General features: G+C 38.9%; 1 protein-coding gene across 6 annotated transcripts in view; it reads left to right on the top strand.

Moving 5' to 3' along the window:
• Window positions 1-20,648: 20,648 nt before the first annotated feature.
• Window positions 20,649-25,242, top strand: part of LOC108655683 (uncharacterized) — an 84,522-nt gene continuing 79,928 nt past the window's right edge. For 2 of the 6 annotated variants that reach the window (XM_089264108.1, XM_089264102.1), the window contains exons 1-2: window positions 20,650-20,792; window positions 23,625-23,797. The gene's annotated coding sequence lies outside the window, so the exon portion shown is untranslated. Of the gene's footprint in view, window positions 20,793-22,535; window positions 22,671-23,624; window positions 23,798-25,242 lie in introns of all 6 variants that reach the window. The other 4 variants (XM_089264103.1, XM_089264105.1, XM_089264106.1 and 1 more) reach the window with 4 other exon arrangements.

Genomic DNA, 25,242 nt, shown 5'->3' with positions numbered 1-25,242 from the left:
CTAAGGCTAAGGCAGGATCAGTCCTCAGTTCTGAATTCTCGCTATTCAGTTCATCCTTTCTTTATCCCACGATGATGAGTGCCTTTTATTCCTTTTATTTTACACTCCATACCTCGATCGAGCAGCTCTAGTCCCCATATCGAACAGGGTATGTGTGCTACGACTCTGCATATTTGAATGTTCTGCGCTTTTCCCCTTTTTTTTCTGCCTTTAGTTTTCATAGCTGGCGAAGGCGTGGGCTGCTGTGGGGACAGTTTTGACTTGCTGCATGGTTAGTTGGTCTCCTGGCCGTGGAGCTAACATGTTTGGTATGCTATTTGCTGGCAGCGACAATGATTCCCTCAACGCATGCCCCGTCGAACGTCCGACGAGTCGCCCCCCACACAGCCGTTACCTGGCCACGATTTTATGGAATCACACGCTTCGCTGGCCCGCTGGCGACAGCAGCCCCGAGACAGCTGCTGTGCAGGGGAAAAGGCATAGAAGCGTGAGTAGAGGGAGCAGCAGGAGGAGGCGGTGTAAGGATCTGGATCGGGATCTGTGGGTCGATGGCGCTGGGGCTGACTGTTGGCTAGGAGCTTTGCGGGATTTGCGTTCACCTTCGCCGGATATGTGCGGTTGCCGGAAAATGAACTTATAACTTGACTTGTTTAACTAACGCATTTAAGCGATTTTCATCTTATTGCCACAGCTGGCAGGCGAGTGCGACCACAGCTTCTGCTGGTGTCGTCTGATTCGGTCTCAGCTTTCGACATTCCATTTTGCCCGTCGGTCCATGGCTTTTGTGCCGTTGCCATGGCTTGCTGCGCCGCCCTACGTCGCCCGAGTGGCTCAGTTCCGTTTTGCTCTGATTTAATTTGCAATTTGATTGTAATAGATATCAAAGTGTGGTGGGTGCAAATGGGTTTCGCATCGCTGCAGCTAGACGAAGCTCAGCTTCAGCTTTAGCATCCGCTCCAGCATCAGCATCAGCATCAGCATCCGCATCAGCCCGAGTCTTCAGCGTTGGTCAACCAGCTGAGCCCTTGGGGACAGCTTAACTAATAACTGAAATTCCATTGCCCGCTCGACCGAGCAACGCAGTCCAGTGGCCAATGACCGTTGCCAATCTGATTGTCAATTAGATGGCTAAGCAAGCGCTTTGCTTTAGCCATTCCACAAATTGTCCGGCTATCTGGGTTTCTGTTTACCCGAGCAAAACCAATTTTAGATTACAGAACTGAAGCTGCCCGCAATGCTCGAAACGTTGAGTAATTAGAGCTGAACCTTTTTCTGTGTTTTCATCTCTCTGAGTTCGCTTTCTTAGCTCATAAATTTCTTGATTATTTGTGCTTCAGAAACATTCGAGGAATTCTCATTACCTTGAGTCCTTTACCCCAAACTTTTTTCTCCTGCTCTCTCTCTCTCTTTCTCTCTCTCTCTCTCTCTCTCTCTCTCTCTCTTTGCTCGTGACAATTTGACAAGTGTTGCTGATGATGTCTATAAGGTAAAGTCAGGATTTCAAGGCTATAGAAGCCTGTGAACTGAATTGATTAGCACTTGAGCCAGCGAGTGGTGCCATAGCGCGCACACACACACACGCATACATATGTGTGTGCATATATCATGCATAGAACTTCAACTCATAAACTGTTGCCGTCATCAATTCTGTGCGTCGACGCATCGAAGAAAAGCCCAGCTGGAAATTTGTTTATATGACTGTGGCAAACAATGCGAGAAAATTAAATTTTTCAGAAAAAAAAAAGAACAAAACAAAACGAAAGCGAGAGAGAGATGAGAAGAATATGAAACGCAGTGAAAAGAAATATACCAACTGGAGGCGACAACTTAAACCAGGCGGCCAGCTATAAATCATGATGTGATGGCTCAGGCCGGGTTTTGGGTCCACGGGCTCTACTCGTCTTGTCTCGACTCGTCGCTGGTGGAGCCGCGGCATGGTGCGGCAGGCGTAATAAATTGTTTGACAAGTTGACAGGATGTGCGACAGAGACAGCGGCAGAGTGAGTGAGCGAGAGAGAGAGAGAGCGGGAGAGAGAGAGAGGGAGCGAGTGTAGAGGAATGCCAGAGCAGGTTGAAATGCTGAAGCGCTGAACATAACGCTCAAAATGCCAAGCAACATGTTTATTATAACAAATTGCGTATACGCCATGTGATGCCATAAACAATTTGAATTGATGCCCCGCACATGCACACTCTGTGGCACACATAAATCTTTAAAGTGGCCAAAACGAGAGGCGGACACAACAACAACAGCAACTAGAAAGAAAAAAAAAAACGAAACGAAACCAAAAACAACAAATAAAACGCAAACAACTACGAAAGACTTTCAAAAAGCCAACCACAAATGTTATTTAATAACTGTCAGACGCACTTCCCTTGCCGAATTGGAGCGGAAGCTGTATCAGAATATCGGAATATCGGAAAATCAGTGTATCTCTTAGGCAATTGGCAAATGTGGCCGCAATGCCAACCGCAATCAAAACACACACACACACACACACACACACACACACACACACACACACTAAGGGTCTGGTCAGCCTTGGAGAAGGCCAACTTGTCTGTCGTTGGCCATTGGCTTCTCTAAGCCATTCGCTCATTCTCTCATAACATGGCTTAAAGGCTGCCATTCTGGCTGAAACTGGCCACGCGCTGTCAGCTTTAATTTGTGTGCCGCCTGCTAACTCTGCTTTGTCTTCGGCTTCCTCCCGCTCTGCTCTCTGCTCTAGCAATCGTAATTTCTCGTGTGCGTCTTCGCAGCGCTTACACGTGCCTCAACCGAAAGCCGCTTAGGCTCCTCGCTGCTCGCCCAAATTCGTAAGTAGACCAAGGCTAAGTGGACACTAACAACGTGGCTGAGACTGGCTACGCTTCGATTTGTGCTTCTATCAATTTCCCTCGAAAACACTTTGGGCGCCCTTTTCGAAAAACTTTTCAAAATGCTTTTAAAAGACGCGAGTTTAGCCGAGCTTAGGCAATGCCTACTTTTAAAGTTTTTACGAATTGTTAAGTTTCCCAGCTACTTGAGCACTTCGATATTTTTCCCCCTCTCCCTTTTTAGATTTTCTTGGAATTGCTTTGCTATATGAATGGTATGACGAATTTGTTGTTGTCTTGTTTATGATTATGATTTATGGGACATTTTTTGTAGACTTGAAGCTAAGAACTCGTCCAGTACGATCTGATCTAGTGGATTGGCTAGCTGTTCTTTGGACGGTAGTATAAGGCCGCCTGGCTTGGCTATTTGAGTGAGAATCTTTAGAGCAGCTACAAGATTAATAATATTTGGGGAATAAAATTGGAGCATTGCATTGGTCCTAAAACATTATTATTATTTTTTTTTAATCAATGTTTTGAAATTGTAGAGGCCCAGCTGAAAACAATTTAGGATTAGGTTGAGAGGCATTTCAGACCAATAATCGTGATAAAAGTACTATATTTTAAAAATTTAACTGTCATATTCCTTAACCTCTAAGACAGATGGCATTGTCAGTTTAGATTAAACTCGACTTTATAATTAAAAAATAAATAAGTTTAATCAAAATAGTTTTAAAGCTTAACGAAATACATACATATTTTTCAAAGAATTTTTTTTATTGCTTAAGATGACAATCTTTTAACTTTAATACATAATTAAAATTAAAATTTTTTATTTACAATCATTTAAGTTTAAAATATATATAATTAAAATAAAAACTTATGCATTTTTAAGAAGTATAATTAAAGCTTAAAAAATATAAATACAATTTTCTTATGAAAGAAAATTTTTTGATAATCCAAAAATGTTTTTTTATTTTTTCATAAAATTGTTACTCATAATTTTGGGGAATAATTTTACTTATTTCTAACAATTATTTTTACTAAAATCTATATACTGCATTACATAGAACTTGTTTGCAACTTTTTCTAGTGGCTTTATATTTCTTCCAGGAATAAGTTCTTACAAATTCCATAAACTTGGCTTGCAGCTCTCAGCAATCGCTTTAAGTTGAGTCACAGTCATAAAACTGGAGTTGCGGCTGCCTTAGCTCCAAGCTGATCCACCTGAGCATATATGGACATGCATACATGCATATTTGCAGGCTTTACCTTCGGCTGGAGAGGCTTAGAGCTGCATCGTGCGGTCAGCCCGTTGTGTGACTCTCGAGCGATTTACTTGGCAAATTTATTTGCCTTTGCAATTTGGCTTTAATTGCAGCACAAAATGTTGACTTTACACTTTACGACAACCATTTTTGGGCTGCATGCTCGCACTGAGGCGCCGTAGCTCAGCTCTGGTGGGATGGCGGATTGGAGGGGGGGGGGGGGGGGGGGGGGGGGAGAGGGACCAGCTCGCACGGCTGCACATTAGTGGCGTGGCAGGAGTCTCGTTTTGGCTACGGCAGTACTACCGTACCGTCCTTCAATGCCTCAATTGCTTGCCCAAGCACAACCACTTATACTTAAACAGGTGTGTGAATAAGTGTGCGTGCGTAACTGTAACTGTGCCTCGGCCGAATGCAAATTGTGGCCCGTTCACTGTTTATTGTGCATGTGTGTGCGCGCATTCAAGGAGCCACACCATATATGTATGTACTCACATACAGTGGCTGAGCGATAAATTTGCTGTTATCGATTCAGCTCGTTTGGACGATAAGTATAACGCATGCAATCGAAACGATTCAACAATTCCAATCGCTTGCCCCCCACAATTATGCATGACTAGGTTTAATTAAAAAACCGTTCCTTGCTCTGCACTTCAGCATTGATTTTGATTGAGCTCTGAGATGTGTGTGTGTGTATCTTGCTTGATGGTTCATAATGGATTATTACTTTAGTTGCAGTTCGTTAAATTTATCGATGCATTTCTGATGCACATGGCTCAGGCAGTGGGGAAAAGTAAGCGAGCTGCCCGACAAGTGTAAAAAGCAATCAAGTTGATTTGGCCATCGGAAGGAATGCAGATAGGAATTATCTATACACGGCTTTCGCTTCACTTACCAACTAAGAAATTTATTAAATTTTTTAATATTTTGTATACATTTTTGTTATAGGGTTTTTGAATATTTTAAATATTTCATTTGTTACTTTTCAATTTTTGTTCATGGATTGTGAAGAGTTTCTTTCAGTAATTGCCACAAAAGTTACAAATTGCATCAAATTTTATTTTTTGCAGTATTATTTCAGTATTTTATAGATATATTTTTCAATAATATCCTGGTTTATCTACGCCCATAAAAGTTGTTTAATTTTTTGAGCATTTCAAATGCTAGTTTATTTTGAGTACTTTAATTTTCTTTTTAGTATTTTTAACAATGCTCAATTTTGCATAATTCTTGAATTACTTCAATTTTTATATTCATTCTTAGTATTTTAAAAATGAACTTTAGTTGCCTTTTCATCAATTACCAAGAGCTTCTCTCAGTGATTCTGACTATAGCAGGAGCAAAAATAAAATTCTTCCTTTAAATATTTGCACAGTATATATTCTGAAACGAAATACTTTTGCAATTTTTCACATTTAATATGTTTCCAGTTAAGCCGCTCTCAGCGATTCTCATTAAAAATGCATTTCAAGAATTTCATTTCACAAGTGTTTGAATTGATTTGATGCGTAATGCAATCAATGAATCATAAATTCATCTAAATAGTATTCCATTTTATTTTCATCTCCATTTACTTTTCACTCGCCAGAGATTCTTTTGCCGATTCTCAATGGAAGTGAACTAGCAGCCAAATGGAATTTGCTACGCAATATGAAATTGTTTCGAGCCAATGTAGTAGAAAAGTATTTTCCAAATAACATTTGAATCCCTGTTTAGGTTTGCAGCTAATTACCCAGCACCGCCCCCCCTCCCCCCGCGCATTGTCATTGCCCAATGATGGCAAGCAGCAATAACGTTATTTCACGTTGCACATGAGCGAATTGCAAAGTTGAAAGAATTTGCGCAGCATTCGCTGGCCAGCGAACGGAACAATTGAAACGTGTCCGTTGACTTAACTTTATGGCCAAGTTTGTCTGTCGAGGCAACGAAGAACGATGGGGTCAGGTCAGCCAGTCCCTTGCCCATTTGGGTCATAAATATTTGCCGCTATTTGGAGACAATATTTTTGTCACTTGACTTAATGCCATTTGCTGTTGTTTCAGCTGCACTTGCTGCTGCCGCCTGTCACGGCCGACATTCAATGGCCGGGCCGTAGAGTGTGCAATGCTCTAAGAGCTAAGTGAGTGCACATATTTGTAACGTACGCAAGTTCAAGTCAGTTTGTTAGACGATACCCTGTAAATGTGAGTGAAGTGCATGCCAATGTGTTGGAACAAGTGAGCCCTATACAACTATAAGTCTTTTTCTCAGCGCATTTCTTGAGATAATACTGGGTATTCATGGCATATGGCTAGATCAAGAAGCTAGCCTTTATTAACTTATATGACATTATTTTATATTCTTTAATCATAATCATGCTTCTCACTTGCTACAGGGTATCTCTGGTGTAGACTCGCTTGATGCTCTTTAGTTTTTGGCTGCTTTGCTTGTTTTGCGGGTTGGCATGCATAAAATTTCAGCTGCTAATGTGCATAAGTTTCAATGTGTGCGTGTGTGTGTGTGTGTGGCACATATGCACATTGCATGTGTTTGTAATTTATAGGTTTCCAGGAACATTTCAATTAAATAAACTGACAGCCGGCTATCGTCCGCCCGCCAGGCACAGAGTAAGCCATCACAGTTCTACCTCTCTCATCCCCCTCTCTCTCTCTCTTTCTACCCTTCTCACACTCTCTGTGTGAGTGTGTGCCCTGACACTGGCGCAGATTCTCGGCCAGTTTGCCTATTTGACAGGCATATGTATGCGAAATGCATAATGCATAATGCACACACTCGCATTCCGAAAAGCCAGCTCAAATTCTCTTTCTATTTTTAAACTTTTTTTTTATTGTCAGTCATCTCCTCTTTTTTGTCACGCCCCCCTGATGTTAGTTGAAATGTTCAGTGAATGGAGTCAATGCTCAAGAGGCATTAAGCAGAAATAACTTGAAATTGCATTTAAATAAAACGTGTTCGAGTGCTCCTAATATTAGCTAGCAAGCACTTAACATAAGCTTTACATAATCAAATCTACATTTTCTAGTTTAACACATTTTGCTAATAGTACATTATACAAGCTAGTTTCATATAATTATTGTATGTAAAATATATAGCTTAGATCTAAGGTTGAGGCTATGTAACTAAGTTATGTTAAGTGTTTAACATATTGTTAACATAGCAAAGATCATTTTTGTAAAACTGTTGCATAGCCCTTCATTGTATGGCCTCAAGTTTAACATTTCACTTGGGATTGTGCTCTGAATCCATTGATGTGTGGTTTCACTCTACATTCATGACATTTTTATCTCACTGTTACAGTAGGGCCTTAATACTTCCACCGGACACCGGTCCACAAACAACATCTAGACAACAGAGTCCGTGTTGGCTCTTTCGACTGTCAGCCAATCTGACAGGCGAGTCCAAAGTTCAAATGGGCCAAATCAATTATGCAATAGCTACAAAAAACGAATTGAGCAGCTCCTCCATACACTATGCGAAAAGGATATTATGAGAATGGAAATATGTCGAGCGATGAGGCGGCTGAAGTCAGCACCGAGCAGATGCTTGGAATGGAATATTGATATGATAGATATGATATACATGAGATGATATATGATATATGTGGAGCATAGATTTCTTTCAGGTATTTCTTTCTCACAAAAAGACTTGACTCAGCTGAAACTCTGCTGAATACTGTTGAATTTTACAGGGTATTCGATAACAGCAATTGGACAGCATAAAACGTGATCACTCGAGCTGCTGCGCATGGAACATGGGCACATGTCAGAGTTCGAGGCAGCTGGGAAGAGAGGCAAGGGCGGGCTAGGGGGCCATGGCCGAAGTGAGCCATCAGTTGGCAGCTGTTATTATCAAAATTGCAGTGGTCCAGTTATTAGTTTGGCCAACTTCAAAGTTTTTAATGATGCCGAGCGGACTAAAAAAAAAGGGAGGGATATAAGAGGAAGAGAGAGAGAGAGAGAGAGAGAGAGAGAGTAGGACTTGTGTAGGTACTTAAGTGCCTTATCGCACTGGAACACACTCACACACACACACACACATACGCATCTACACACACGCATGTCATACTAATTCTAATAAAAAATATAGAGTAAAGCCAGCTATAATGCGTGTGCATATAAATCAGAAGAAGCAGAGATTATGAAGTATTCGTAGATGCTCTCTGAAATTCATTTTATTTTCATAGGTCTTTTATTTTTTTGCACAAGTCACAAGGCTTTTGTGCTTTAATATCCGCTTCCTGGACACACATTGTGTGTTTCACACACTCACACACACACACACACAAGCACACATGGATTGCTGTGCAAATATTTGTGCTTGACTTTTAGCACCTCGTGCACGAGAGAATTATTTTTGTAGCTGGAAAAGCCTCCAGGGTCGACGCGTCGGTCGGTCGTCGCCTTGCAGCTGGCGCTTTCGGGTTTTCGTTTTTCTTTTCTTTTTTTTTTCTTTCGCCGCTTGTGATTGAAATTTATGCACAATTGAATTTAATAGCATCAAAATTTAATCAAAATCGTGCGATCAACATTTTAATCAACACTTTAAATATGCATTTTCATTGCACCCAGGCAGCTCCGCCCAAGACGGGCTGTCTGAAGTGTCCTGCAGGATGTGCACTGCTCCTTGGGAGTCGCTGCTCCTGCTGCTGCTCCTGCTGCTGTTGCTCCTTCCGGTTTCGGTTTCGGCTGAGCCCCCGCGCCTCCCCCGCCGCGTGGCAAGTGATAAATGCCCGCCCGTCAGCTGTGCATTTTTCTTCATAATCGAAAAATCTTTACGGCACGACAGCAGCGCATGGCGCATTCTATATGAATATATTTATACTCTACAGTGCGCAAAAAATCAATTAACAGCGGTCAGTTTTTGTTTAATGCTAATGATAGTTGCTTTCGCTGTTAGTTTACATTAACAGTAATGCTGAAGTGCCTGCAAGCTGTTCTGCTAAAGTCAACAGAAGTATGTTGTGTTATTAACATTTTCTATAAGCCTTAGAGTGTAATGTGGGAATGTTATTTAATGTTATGTTGTTATGTTATTGGCAGTTGGTAACATTATCTATAGCTGATATTAGGTTATATTTATGTTCGAGTGTGTTATATGAAATGTTAGCTGAATTATGTCATCTAAAGCTTGGTTTAATTATCAATTGTTGTAGCTAATATATTTATGTTAAATTAAAAAAGAGAGTATGAAATCCTAGGGACTCATACTAGACAAACGCCTCATTTTAAGGCCCCACATATTAGCGCAGTTACCTGCCCATCAGTCCAAATTTGCCCAAGTTTTCGTTGATATTATGTTAAACTATTTATATTTTTTTATCTCTTAATCTGTTTTTCGCTTATTCTTACTCTCACTTGTTTTTCACTTTTGTAGAGCATTGCACAGTCGTTCAGCTGCTCATTGCACATTTCACAGACGATTTTTTATGTTGCTCGAGGCTTTTGTTGCATTTTGCTGTCGCTCGAGAATCGATTTCATTGTTGCCTTGTCGCATCAGCTGCTATTTATTATGTATTGTTATGATGCTCGGGGTCTTCGTTCCTGTTCCCATTCCCATCTCCCGTCGCCCGTCTCCGCCACCGTTTCCATGCCCATGTCGCTGGCCAAGGGATTAGCTGCTGCCATTGACTAATGTTGCATGCATTTGGGCAACGCCTCTAATGCGCTGCTTAGTTGGCTTTCAATTTGATTTGGCCGCCTCTGGCCAGCGCTTTTCATATTACTTTTCTTTTTCACTGCTTAAGTTCTATTTATTTTGAAATTTTGCTGTTTTACTTTTCAATTAAACTCGTTGCGCTCTACTTACAGCAGCTGCCGCCTGACCTACACTGTGCGAAAAATGGCTGAAGACTTGATGAGCTGTGACAGTTCAAATTACTGTTGTTTTCTTTAGTTTAAGAATTGTTAATAAATTTATTTAGTTTTTTTTTTTATAGATTTTTAATATTTTTATGTATTAATTGTATGATCAAGTATTTTTTGGTTTTTGTTTTATTTATTTATTTTATTTTTTTTTATAGAATTTTAATATTTTTAAGTATTAATTGTATAATAAGGTATTTTTTGTTTTATTGATTTTTTTATTTTTTTCAAATTTTTGTTTATACAATTTTAATATTTTTAAGTATTAATTGTATGATAAAGGATTTTTTGTTTTATTATTATTATTCTTATTTTTTTTTTTTTTAACTGAAAGGGGATAGTAGTAGGATTGTATGATAAAGTATTTGTTGTTTTAGTATTATTATTATTTTATTTTTTTTTAACTGAAAGGGGATAGTAATAGGAACTTTATTTTTTGTATATCTTGTTGGTAAGATTTTAGCTTCCAGAATTGCTTGATATGTATGTATATGTATTTATTGAACTCATTTGCTATTAATTTGTTAAAAAAAATGTATTTCACTCAAGCATGAAGCATTAGCTGTCTTGCACGTCTATAGTTGATATAATATACTGCCTTCCCTTCTTATAATTTCCTGTCTAGCGTTTGTAATTCTCAAAGAGTTTTCGGCCAGTTTTATATATAAATTTATTATTTTAATTTTTTATATTTAATATCCTTATTTAATTATTGACATGAAGTGGCATAGTATACCATAATATACCATATATGTAAACAATATTTATATATATTTTTTGTTTGTTTTCTATTTCAGTTTCAGTGTATTTTTTCGTTTCAGTGTAGGCGCTCGCTTGTTGCTGTTGGCGCTGCTTGGCTTTGTAAATGTTTTCGGGGGCCAAAAGAAATGCGGCCATTTTGGTAGTGAAGCACGCGTCGTGAAATGCACCATGCCCCCCCGCCTCCTCCGCGCCGTTGCCTCTCGTACCCCTATCCGTTGTATCGTCGCGCCTGGAAGTATGCAGCGATTTTTCGTGGATGTTTTATTTATTGCCTGCAATTTGCCGGTCGCCTTTTTTATTTTTTTTAATGCGCAACTTGTGCGATTTTTGTAAATTGCAGTGAAGAGCCAAAGCAAAAACACTGCGAGACGTACTTATGCCACGCCCACACAGCAGCCAGCCCCATCCGTGCACCCAAAACAGGCAGCACAAAAAAGGCCAGAAGAAAACCTGTAAGGCCTTTCTCTAAAATTACCAAGCATAAAATTTAATTAGCCAAAACCGAAAAGGCAGGCTACAGCTACAGCTGCTGCGTGTGTGGGTTGGGTAAGAGCAGGAGCTGGGCAGAAGCTGGAGCAGGAGTTGGGGGGTTGGACGAGAAGCGAATGCAATAAAATACACAAAAGTAAATTGCATTTGGCAAAAGGTTTCGCTGGTAGGCGTGTCCGGGGCTGACGAAAACAAGGAACCACATTGCAAGTCAAAGTGCACGACCAACAGATACTCTGTAAATCAAACGTGGATAGACCTCTCAAGGTCCATTGGCCTCAAAAGACATTGACCTAAGCGCCAAGTACTCAGGCAAAGAAAACTTCACTCGTGCGTCCCCTAGCCTTAGCCGCACTCCATATACCCTTTACATCCAATTCAATTGAGGGCATGGCAAAAGAAAAGCGCAGCGTGTGAATTTTATAAGCTTCGCAGCAAAGCCGCGCGATGCACAGAGCGTGACGGACACAGCTTGTCCCAAGACCCACCCGGTAGTGCACCAGTCTAACTCTCGCCGGCCTTGGTCGACCGTCCCCTGCCTTCCTGATTGCGCTTTTTTCGTCGTCGCCGGGAAGTATGCAATGGCGTTTGGCGTATTTTGGCATTCAATCGCAAGTCCCTCGACACGGCCAGAATCCCTTAACGGAAATCGCAAGCGTTAAATTGCCGCGGGGCCATAAGTTTGCACTTGACTGCGGTCCGACCGCACCGCCCAGCCCCAGCCCCAGTTTCAGCTCCAGCTACAGCTACCCCAACCATTGGCGCCTGCCCCAATGCAGTTGCACTCGCATTAACCTTGGGTCACGTGGTAAAGGGGCCGCGGTCATAAGTTCTTTATTTTTTTCTCCATTCGCTTCTACTTTTTCTTCTTCGGCTCTAGTCACAAAACAAATTTCGAAGATTAATGCCAGAAATATCCTTGAGCCTGCGCGGCTCATGTACATACTGAAACCCTGCAAACAGGGGCAAACGGGTGAGATGACTCTAGATACTTGAGCGATAACTCTTGAGATATGAGTATATCCAAATGCTAGAGATCTAAGAAGTATTTCTTCTCCAAGAAGAAGCACAGCCGCAACGTGAGTCATCATCTATTTGAAAATCAACATGCTTCATCTCTCATACCTCTCCTAACCTTCTTCTTCTTTCAGCTACCCTATATCTTTACCCTATTACAGGGTATTTCCTAGTCATGCGCCTGCTTTGCATAGTCTTCATGCTTGTCATTTCTATTTTTAGTTGACACACTTTTTTGCGGACCTTAGGGAAGGGATTGCAGGAGACGGCTGCCAGTTGCCAGTTGATTCTTGACACCAGTCGCCTCACTCCCCCATCCCTTTGCCACTCCCTGCTGCTGCTGCTCATCTTTGCCTTTCTCTTACTGCTGTTCCGGCTGTCCACACTTGACATTGGCCAGCTGCTCAGTTCGCTTATTTTTCTGCTGTTCTTCTTCTTCTTGTTGTTGTTGTTGTATTTTTCCCTTGACAGTCGTCTCTGTGGCAGAGCGTTTAAATAACGGTTTGACTTTGTCTTGGCCAAACTGCTGCCAACTGTTTGCCAATTGCCTGTTACAGCGGCCACACCTGCACCACCGGGGCGCTGCCCCGAAAGTCACGCCCACAAATCATTTGTTTCATGTCAATGCAGCTAGTAGCTCGACACCTTGCGAAAAGTAATAGGAAAATAAAAGTGAAAATCTATTGAAATGCGGCAGATTAAAATGTCAGCTGGCCATATGACTGAGAAGTGCAGCGCTATCAAATTTCTCCCGTTAATGACCAGACAATGCCGTGGTACAAATCCAGAATTTATTGCAGATTATATAAGAAAGTGCAGCCCACAAGTGATATAGCCTGATGAAATTTTAAAAGTCATAAGCTTGAGAGGTAAAATCCCAGTTAATTGATTCAAAGCTGTGAGAATGACGATAATGATAATGATAATGATAATTATCATGATAATGAGTAAAGTGCATTGTGCACCGTCAGCCAGGTCATCAGCTTGACCAGTGAGTCGGATTGAAGCTTCGACTTACCGACTAAAAAATACCCTTTCTCGATGCTCTCGATGTTGATGCAACTGAATGAAGACAATGATAATAATAATAATCATAATGAGAATGAGAACTCGTATATATAAGTAGATCATTCGCATATGTCTATGAATGAATTTAATTAAAATATCAAATATTACTTGGGAATTATGTTCTCTACATTTATCTCCCTATCTTCGATAACTTTTGTTCTCCGAGTTCAATTGGAACGCTCTCAACTTGATATGACTCGTATGCTTTACTTTATATAGATCTCTTAAGACCTCATCGAATGCTGTTGCAATTTAATTACGAGACTTTTCCCTTTTCAATCTCTCTCCCTCTCTCTCTCTCGCTCTCATTTTCAGTTTCCTCTTCAATTCCCATGTCTTAACTTTGGCACTTAATTGAAATATGTTGGGCCCCAAAAGTTGTTTAACCGGCAATAATTCAGTTACCAGCATCAGCAGCAGCAGCAGCAGCATCACCAACAGCAACAACAACAACAACAACAACAACAACTGCAATGGTAGCACTTAAAACATAACCATGCTTGTTGTTGTTGTAGTTACATATATTGCAAACATGGTCAGTCATACCCTCACTCTCCTCCCTCTGCCCCTTCTGGAGGTCCCCTTTTGGGCACCTGCCCTCCCCCTCCCCCCACCAACTCACAATATGAACATCAGCGTCGTCATTATTGATATGGTTTTTTGCAGTTGTTCGCAGTTCATTTTTGTGTGTGTGTGTCTGTGTGTGTTTTTTTTTCGGCCTGCATGTGCATTTTCGCTCCTCTTAATACCCTGTAATACCCCCTTTGCCAACATTTTATTTGATTTTATTTTGCCACGCCTACGATTCTGGTTTGTTTTTGCTATTGCAGCGCTTGCTTTTTCCACATGAATTTATTGCTCGCATATTTCGGTTTTTACAATATCGAAAACTGTGCCTCGTTCCCCACCACACACACACACACACATCCCATATACCGCAGCTTGGGGAGTGTGTGCGTGTGTGCTGGTGTTGCTGTTAGTGTAGAGGAGGAAATGGTTAACAACGGCAGCGGATGTTGTGCAAATTTAATAAATATACCTCGCTTCGCTCTTATTTATTCAATTTTATGCAGCGACGGACCTTTTGGACTGCATCGCATACCCCGTAATACCATTTAGCATGGGGTATATACACTATGAGCGCCAGCTTTGCTGGCTCATACACATGGCATCCTCCTTTAGATATACCGATATCCATATCGTTGCTCTGCACATGAGATGTATTTATTCTATATATTGTTGAATTTTAAATATCATATTATTATATGCCAAACTATTATTTTTACATGCATTTTTCGTACAGCGCCTTTTAATCTTTTTCCTTTTTATTTTTTCTAGGGTAGCGTCTAGTTCGGCTTTAGTGCTCTCGTAGTTTCATTGCATCTAATTAGCAGCTGGTTTGACACGAAATGCCCAACAGCTTTGATTGGCGTTCAGTTTTGTGTTGGGGGAAGCCCCGAGCTATCAAACGTATTGATATGCCCAGTAGATTATAATCTACAGGGCATAAAAAAAATATGTATATATATATATATATATATATATATATTTAATTTAATAAAAATAATAAAAATGCAAAATACGTAATCCCCATTAATACCTGGCTTATAAATATGCAAAACTCTAGTTGATTATTTAAAGTTGGAAAAGCCGATAAATCGAAGTTGATAAAGATACCCTGTAAGTGTGTGAATATGGGTTAATATCTGACGAGCTTTTTCAATATATCTTAAATTATATTTATATAAAATAAAATATAATTTCTTTAATATACAGCTGGCTTAAGTTTAAGGCTTGGATCTGTTGAGTTTTATTGTGTTTCCCCTCTGTTTGTCACTCAATTTATTTGATTGTCCTGCCCCAACTGTCAAATTGTGTGATTGACCTCTGACACCTGAGATGTGAGCTGTAAATAGAGTTCGTTACGAAGCGACAGAGGGCAGGTAAATGAACGAGCACGGATAAAAAATGGAGAAGGGCGTGAGAGAGAGAGAAACAGATAAAAGGAAAAGATGGTTTAAGGTTTAAGGAGACTACGTATATGACAATATAATGTATAGAGTATATATGCAGGTAAATTTAAAGATCTTTATAGAAGTTGGAAGGTTCGAAACCTACCTAGTTGGGTGAGTCATTTAAGTTGGGAGAGAGAAAGATATGGGATAAACGAAAAATACGTATATAAAGATGGGGTTGACCAGAGAGGGGAAGAGAAAGAATGATTGCGATGGAGAGAGAGAAAGGGAGAGAAAGAGACAGACAAATTAATAGAGAGAAAGAGAGTTAGAGAGAGATAGAGATTGAGAGAGCAAGAGGGTAAGGTAGAGAGAGTTTGAGACCGACAGAGAGATAGAGGGACTAAAGAGAGATAGATGAGATACAGAGAACAATATATATGAATTTTAAGAGTAAGAACTGTCTCTCTCTCTCACACTTTCTGTCTTTTATAATATTAAACTCTCTACTTCTCTGGATTTATTTACCTCTCTCATTAAACATAGAAAACTAGGGAAATAATTAAGAGATTAAAACATTCCATAAAATCAAAAGAGATAGAGTGAGGGAAAAAAAAACGAGAGAAACGATGGACATGTAATAGACCCGAGCAAATGTGCTTAGCAATATAGTGAAAAAGAATTTATAAAATAGAATGTAAAAATTTAAAATCTCAAAATCAAATATTTACAATTCTCAGGAATTAAACATAAATGGAATTTGGATTTCAGGAAATTCAGGAATATTTGAGAAACGTTGAAAATCAATTAGTTCGAGTTGGGCTTAGTTGGGCCCATTAGCAATTTATATGGCTGCCGAAGTAAATGTCCCATGAATAAAGCAGGATTAAGCCAGAAATGGATGGGAATGCAGTTCGGCTGGTGGCAGCAACAGAGCGTGACAACGGCTCAATTAGAAAACGAAATGCGCAACAGCGATTTGATGGATCATTTGGAAAACTAAAAACTGAAAACTGAAAACTGGAAACAGAAAACGGAAAACTAAATACTGAAAGCTCTGCGAGCAATTAAATGTAGCATGTGACGTTTGCTTGGGCTTGCAGTGGGAATCTGCAAATCAAATGCACATCTAGTCAATGCCACGCCCACACACAGACACAGGGGATGGGTGGCAAGTGGGTGGCGCGAAGAAGAATTTTGCCAGTGGAATTGAATTTGGTGTTCAATTTATTTGGCGCAACAATTGTTTTGGCATTAAAAGTGTGCAATAAAAAACGAGATGGAGTAGCGTACGGTAAAGCCTGTGAATTGATGACCCTATTGTAGTTGTTGCTACTGGCATTGCTGGTGTGGCATGCCACGTTCGCCTCTTGCCATCCATCACACTCAAAGTGAAATAAATTGAAACTAATACCAAAAGGCAATCAATGTTTGTACCATTGTTGCTGCTGCTATTTGATGTTGCTGTTGCCAGTTGTTGTTGTTGCAACAGCTGTTGTCGTTGGCTGGCCGCGTCACTGTTACTTTCCCAAACAACTTGAAAATCCTGTTTGCTTTGGCATTCATTTGCCAAAGTCAAAGTCACTTTTGGACACATCCAGCTTGTTTGGCTGAGGCGGAGGCGCAGGCGGAGAGGCGGCTGGCAGATGCAGGGGAGGAAGAGTTGAGGAGAGGAGGAGACAAACATGGAAAGTCAAGTGGCGTTTGGTGAAACTGTTCACCAAATGCACATTTTCTGGAGCAACTGGAGCTCTATTGCTGCCGGGCTGCGTCCATCTGCGTAGCTCAGCTCACTTTCTATGCTCTTACCCACAAGTCGTAGACAGATCTTGACAGCGAGAGCGCGTTCCAGCATCGATTGAACAACAACAGCAGCAGCTACAACTCGAACAAAGTTGGCCTCGAATGACTAGTTGAGCTGTCCAACTAGCAAGGAAGCCGAGTGCTTTCTGGACCAATTAGTGGGTGATGTCGTCTGTTTTAATGCAACGATTGAGTGCATCAGGCAGTCAATCAAGCAGCTTAGGCTCAATATGAGGAACTGTGTTTTCAACTAGGCCAACACAATCAATCAATCAATTACTGAGCCGAACAGGTAAGCCTGTAAAGCCCATCAATTGAATACGTGGCTCTTATAGAGTAGGCAAAGCTGTGGCAGTCAATCAGTACGTCTATCAGTCAATCAGATCGTCTAGCAGTATGTGTGAAGTAGAAGTACTTACGTTACCAATTGTATAACAGCAAATCTGTATCAGTCAATCAGTCAGTCTATTAGTCAATCAAGCAACTAGATGAGAAGTTTGATTCAGCTGTGAATTAAAATTGAATTATTATTATATTAGAACTGGCTTATTGATTATTGATGCATAGTACTGGATCAGTCAATCATTTAGCCAGTCAATCAAGCAGTCAAGGAAAAACTAACGATTTTAAATGACTCAATAAACAGTTCTTCAGCTTAAAATTCTAATAACATGTCAATCAATCAATCAAGATATTATATGAAATATGCACATATTGTGGAAGAACATAATCGAATCTTGAATGGAATAAATTTTGAAATTTAATAAAAAACTAAGAGCTTTGTAATTTATTTAGCTCTTAGTTAATAAATGTTAATTGACTGCGGAAAAGGGCTTAAAGTCGAGATTATGGTTAACATATCACTTTTTTTTTTTTTTTTTGTGTATAGTAATGAAATAACATTGATTAAAGCAGTATTAAAATGCATAATTTGCCCTTTTACATTTTGTTATTTAAATATTTATTGAATAAAATCAATTGATGTATGATTTACGAATAAATTTAAAATGCAATTATTTATTTTTTCTATGTTTACTTTTGCTAATTAAATGTGGCCATAGGTGGTCTGGTACAATGCTGGAATGTAGTCGAATCGAGTCATTAACTAACATTGTCAGGTATCTCTGTCTTCTTCTACCTCTCTCTCTCTCTCTCTCTCACTCACTTTCTCTTTTTTTCGAAAGGATTTTGCTGACTCTCGTTAATGCATTGATACTAACGATTTTTCGTACCCCTGACAATATGTCAACCCAAATGCTGGACTATAATTAACATTCACATGAGTCGAATCTGCTGAGTGTATGTGTGTGAGTGTGTGTGTGCGGGTATCGTGTGTTAGCCACCAATAGTCGCATAGAACAAAACCCTTTGGCGACACGTCGTTTTTAATAGTCAAAGTGACATGCTAAGCTGATTAACTCTAATCTAAAGTACGAACCCGCCGAACCAAAAGAATAACAGACACACAAAAAGCTGAGGGACAGAGAGAGAGCGCGAGAGAGAGAGCGAGAGAGAGAGAGAAAAGAAAGAAAAACAGCCACTAACACCCTAAAATCCAGAACTGGAGTCACGAATTGGACTTAAAAACAAAAATGTTTACATTCGTCCACAATTTTTACGGGCGAAATGTTTTATAAAATATATTGGAAAATTTGTGAAAAATCATCTAATGCAACATTGGTTAGAATTTACAACGTGTTAATGAAGACTGGTAGTTAAATATTTAACATCATGTTAACTCTAAACCAACATAATTGTATATTATTTCAACTGATCTCTCTTAATTGTTGGTCTTCAATCATAATCTACGATAATCCCATGTTATGTTCGTAGCAAGGTTTAACATTGACTTGACAGGTACAGCTTCATCACTGTCAGATAGGCAAATAGCTAACAGCGCCACTTCGCTTAACAGAGAAAAATGAACAACTGTAAATTAGCATCGTGTATACTAATACCTCCACAGCTAATAACTCCGAGGCTAACAGCTGCTTAACTAACAGAGCATCATTAACAGCAACTCGCTAACAGTGGTAGATTATAGCATTTAGTAAGGAGAGTTAACAGAGGTACATTAACTTTATGATTTAGTGAATTCGTTCAAAGCAAATCATTCCCGAGTATATGTTTATATATCGAAATATATATATATATATATATTATTATATAATTATAGCTCTTATGGTCGAGTTGCTTCACCCATTCTCCATGCTCGAAGTGCAACAGCTTGTCTGGTCTTTAGCATGCCGTCAGTGTCGCCGTTGAAGTTGATGTTGGACTGGGTGTCGTAGCTGGAGTCGGTTTTGGAGCTGAAGCTGGAATTATGTGCTGGTAGATGTGTTCTTTTGCCTGTGTCCTCCGTCCGCTGTTCCGCTGTCCGCTGTCTGGTATATGCTGCTCTTATCTTTGACTAATTTTATTCTATGTGTTTTGATAGCGTTCGCGTCTCGTGTGGCTTTTGTCCGGGAATTTCGCTTGGGTTGAGGCTAAGGCTGTCTCTTTGGCTGTAAGACATTGCGGAGGGGGTTCTTGGTAGCGTGCCACAAGGACACAAGGGCACAGAAATAAGCAGCTTTATTTTGTTGCATTCAAAATAGTTTTACCAAGGTATTTCGCGTGCTAAAAAGAGATCTTTGAAATCTTTTTCTTTTTTTTCTTAAGATGTGCCTTTAAGAGCAATCTGGAAATTTCGGAATTTCAAAGAAATCAGTAAAATGCAAAGCTAAGCTTGATTTGAAAACATTTTCGTTTTATTTTATTTTTCGCTTTAGATAAGTGAGAGGGTTGTTGGAGATGTGTGCTTAGAGGGTAGAGTCAGGTTTTGATAGCTTAAGAATTTCGTGTCCTTTAAAAACGTTATGTTTGAGTTGGGGCTTATCAGTTTAGGTAATAACAATCAAGGGACTGATTGCATTGATTTATCACATTTATGTAAATGAGCATTAAATATATTACTTGATTATTTATTATTTATCGGTTAACCACAAATAGGCTATAAGCAAACCTCTTTATTCTCTTTACTATATTAAAATGTAATCTTAATTTAAAATCTAGATAAAGCATAAATATATGTAGAAGCAACATTTGACTGTGTTACACCTGTGTCATGGATGCACTTTTGTCTTTAGCACACTGCAGTGCCTCCGGTACACCTGGCAGCTGAAAGTAAGATACCCATCATGCACATGCATTCAGATAGAGGCAAGCATCTAAGCGCAGCCCAGCGACATTTGCAGGCAGCGTTAGATGTGCAGAGGAGGAGGAGGACAAGGGAGTTTGCTTTAGTTTGAGGCGCTGCCAGCTTGAGCAGACATTAGACGAGGGGAATTTGTCAGCTTAAAGGTGGCAAGACCGGAGGGGGAGGTGTAAGGTGTGAGGGGCGAATGTGTATCTTGTCCAACTGTTAAACAGTGGCCAAATGCAAGTCCATAATTTGGGCGCTAGTTTTCACCACACGGAGTGGAGAAAAGTGGTCAAACCAGTGTCTGCACGAGGCGCAACGATTTCCATCGGCTTCGGCTGCTGCTGCTGCTGTTGCTGTTGCTGTTGCTGCCGGCTTCGCGCTGCTGGCGTCGCATCGACGGCATTATCAGGTCCAGGCAGCGACGTCGACTTCAGTAGCAAGCGAGCGCTCAGCGTGTGAACACGTTGTCTCTGGCAGCAGCAGTAGAATAATCAGTGGTAGAACAGTAATAGCATAAAGTTAGTCACTGTTTACATGTGAACGGTCGCAGTCACTGTGAAGCGTCGCGTATGTTTCTAATACAAGCAGGCACACAAAACACACACACACAAAACACTCATACACATACTTGTATATGTATATGCATATTTGTATATAAACTTTTTTTTCAAGTGTTTTTCAAGTGCTTTTCGCGCGCGTTTTTCCTATGCCACGTGCTGCATGTTTGTTTGTTTGTTTGTTTGTTTGCTGTGCCTGCACGTGTGAGTGTGTGTTTGTGTGTGTGTGTTAGCAACTTTAATAACTAAAGAAGAAAACTGCATTTCTGTTGTTGTTGTTTGTTGTTGTTGTGAAAGTGTTTTCTATACTGTTCAAGCCTTTGTTAATTAGCGAAATAGTTTAGGCAGCGCGGCTAGATTTAGTTAGCGGCGAAAGTCCAGTTTTGGCTCTGATAAACAATTCTAAAACTAACAAAAATACAGAACAAACTAAATACGAATTAAGTAATTAAAGCGGAATGGAAAAAGTTTCGCAAAAAGGATTTTGTGTTTCTTTTTTTTTTTTTTATTTTGGGAACCAAAAATAAATAAAATAAAATAAATAAAAGAAAAACTTTAAGCTTTTTAATATAAATGGAAACGGAAAGCAAAAACTGTAAAAAAAAAATTGGAGTGTTTTTTGGTTGTTGTTTTGATTTGTTTTTGTTTTGGTTTGGATTTTTCGCATTTGTGCCTTAAATTTTTTTTTATTTTTATTTTTTTTGTATTTATTTAAGTGCTTTGTGCTTTACTTCGCAAATGCTCAAAATTGCTTAAATATTTTATATGTATATCCTTCATATAAATATACATATATATTACTGATCCTTATATATTTCAATATTGATATCTGTCTATTGATATAGCATCTTAAGATTAAGTGGAGATTAGGGCATCTATGACATTTTATTTAAAATTCAAATCCTCTTGGAGCTCTTCTATCTAAAATAATAGGTTGATTCTTTTCCATCTACTTCATAGGTCTAACAATTTTAGGTAAATATAAGTACTGTAGCTTAGTCGTATCCAAATTTTGCCTATATCTCTTCAGTTGGCTAGAAACTAATTAATTCTAGATTTTTAAATCTTCAAATTTTATTTATTTTTGCTTCAATTATCTCTCTCTCTCTATATGTTTCACTCTTTCTCTCTTCCTCACCCTCCATCTTTGTCCCTAACCCTCTATCCAGCTCAGTTTTTATTGTAGTTTGTTCAGTCGGAGCATCCTTTTTTGTAACAATTTATAATCGATTTCCCCAGCAACAATGAAATTTTGAACTGTTTTCGAATTATAAACGCATCAATTAAAACTAGTTTTTCCTTTTCATATCACAAAAAGAAAAAAAACTGTGCTGCTATACTTGTCTGTGGCTTTCACTGCCAGAGGCTCTGCTGTGACAGGCTTTATAAATACGCCTATGCCTTGTAAGCAGAGATATGTGAAATCGGGCTTAGATAAAGCTACATAGAATATAAAAACTGATATGATCCATAGCCTATGCATAGCTATATGGCTATACCCATTTATTGATATAAGTAAGTAAGCATCTTTAACCTAGTTGCCCATTTCTATGAGAGCTTTCTATCTGGAAATCACTTGAAAATTAATTTTGCTCCCGCTTTGCATATAAAAACAGATTGCACATTAAATAAAATCACGTTTCCTGCTTCAAATTGCATTAGCGCCCTTCTTAGCGATTCTCATACCTTAGCTTTTGGTTGTTCTGAAAATTTCATTACATGTTGTTTGTTTCCCTGCTCGTTTTCTGTTTAGCGCCATTCGTTTCATTGAAAATCTTATTGTCATTTCATTTGATTAAAATTTTCATAATGCGCATCCTGTGAGCATTTCACAACTAAGGCCAACAACAACAACAACAACAGCAGCAGCGAGGGCAGCAGCAACAAAGTGAGTCTCCAAAATTTCGCGTGTCCCGCAGGCAAGAGCTCTCTAAATGAGTGTGTGTCAGTGTGTATGTGTGTGTGTGTGTGTGAGCAGAGGGATAAAAAACTGAAAATGTGCCGCAACATTTGCGATTGGCATCTTTTTTATATTATGCTTATATCTTCTTTTTTTTCAATCTCCCTTATTCGTTCGTTGTAGTCGCTGCAATACCCTGTAATTATTATGTATGCGAAGGTGGCCTAATCAAGTGTTGCAGGCAGAGATATTTCATTATATGTGAGAATATAGATTGATAGTCCTATATATATTGTATTAAATTTAAATGTTGTATACTTGAATACATAAGCAGAGCAAGCTTATGAAACTGACACAAAAAGTAATATATTGAAATACCCTGCAATCAATATTAAATAAAATATTGCCATATACTGCAATTGTATAACTATGGTATTTCTATACAAATTGTATATTATAAATTGAAATATCCTTTAAGATATAAATTTGCTTACCTCTTAAATATTGCTTTTACAGGGTAAAGCCTGCCAGCTACAGGGTATCTAGTTAGTTGCGCTATTGGCATGAGCTTACCCATAATTTTCAATTGTTTTTTTTGTTTACCTTTCATGGCTCCATTTTATATGGAGGGCACAATTTTGTTATTTATTTATTTCGGCGCTAATTTTAATTTGATTTTCCATTCCCAACGAAATTTAGACAGAATAAAGTGAACGCAGGCTGGTGCTACCAAAAAAAAAGAAGAATAGCAAGTTATAGAGAGTGTGAAGAGGCAGAGAGAAAGAGAAAGAGACAAAGAGAGATAGAGAGAGAGAGAGAGAGATGGTATGAATCGCATGTGAGATGACTTTATTTGTGTCAACAAAACTCGAAAACGCAACTCGAAAACAAAACCAAGATAAACAGCATTTTATTCGCATTGTTGATCAACAGCAACCGCAGCAGCAGCAGCAGCAGCAACAACAAACAACCAAAGAAACAACAGCGGCAACAGCAGCTGGCAAACAACATTGAACAACAATTGACATCACGCATACGCCGCGTTTGACGCCGCTACAAATTTGTGCGCTGCAAAACGCAGCAATTTTTGTGTGTTAATTGGTCGTGGCGAATGGGTAAGTGAAATTTCTTGTTTGTTTCACACTCGGCTTAAGTACGCATACAAACCCACACATAAACACACACGCACACACACGCACACGCACATGAGCTTTTCCTTTTCATCAATTTAACCAAACAATTTCACTGCGAACAATTTCACGTAAAATTTGCAAACGAAACGTGAAATAATTTATATAATTTGAATTTGATTTTTGTGCACGCGAATCGGCTAACATTGTGAAACCGCATGGAAAGTGTTAGGTCAAGAGTTCTAACAGCTTTGAAACTAAATTGAAAAAATTGAATAATTAGGCAATATTGCATAATCTACTGTATTGCAATATCTAAATAATATACTACATAATATTTGGCATGCAGCCCGATTGCGAATGGTAGAGCTTAAGAGTGCCTATAGACCAAATGTGATCGAGTGTATGACATGCCATGACATATACAAAATCCAAAGAAACTTATCGATATTGATCGATTTTACATGCTTATCTTATTTTTCAAACTTTAAATCAGGTTTTATTATAAGCAACAGAATAGAATATATCGAAATGAATATATAATTGGAAGAAAGTGTTATACCTAACTCTATTTACTGTTAATCGTAAAATTGTATACCGATATATATCGATTTTTAATGGACGCAGCTAGATTTAGCTCCAAATTAATAAGTCCTGCAGAACGCTAAGTTACACATTGGTATATACATGTATATATATGTATATAGATATAATATAAACATCTTAAACTAGGGATAAATTAACAAATAAGTGTAATTTCTCTGTGCTTGGACATGTTTTCTCTAATGATAGTCTTTGTAAGGTCAATCTTATTTTCATACACATTCGTTTATTAGATAATCATATTTATAATAGATAATTATATTATTTCATTAGATAATAAAAATATATCAAAGCAAACTTAAGTTATAAGTCGATAAACTGTGCTCAGAGCCGTTTGGTTGCCTAAGAACATTTTCATACAATGTGGAATTGGGGCTAATAAAAATTTGTACTATTACCAAGCTATTTAATTACGTGTACTTCCAGCTAGTAATCAGATATGACAACCCTTTTGATTCCCATTACTTAATTAATTAAATTATCAATCACATTTTTTGCCGTCGTTTGTGGACGAAAGTTTTTGCCATTAGGAAGTTGCAATTTTAGTATAATAGTAAGTGCATTTCGATAGCTCTTGTTTTTTTTTTTTTTTGTTGTTGCCTTTGTTGTGTGATTGGCCATCGAGTGAGTGTGCCTTTGTAAGTAAATGTTTATTCAATTAAACAAATTGTTTGGCTTGGCATTTTCATTAACGATTTCTATGACTGTTGGTTGCGATTGCAATTTAATTTCGTGATGGTTTTTGTCTCGTTATCCAATAACCAAAAATCATTTCAGCCTATTCGATTCAATTGCCATTACACATATGTGGAGAGAGTGAGGGCGAG

Source organism: Drosophila navojoa, chromosome X, assembly GCF_054131105.1.
Source record: "Drosophila navojoa isolate 15081-1374.11 chromosome X, UAZ_NAV_1.0, whole genome shotgun sequence".
NCBI classification, from domain to species: domain Eukaryota; kingdom Metazoa; phylum Arthropoda; class Insecta; order Diptera; family Drosophilidae; genus Drosophila; species Drosophila navojoa.
Note: the sequence above shows the minus strand (reverse complement) of the source record. Positions and strands in the feature narration are given on the sequence as shown.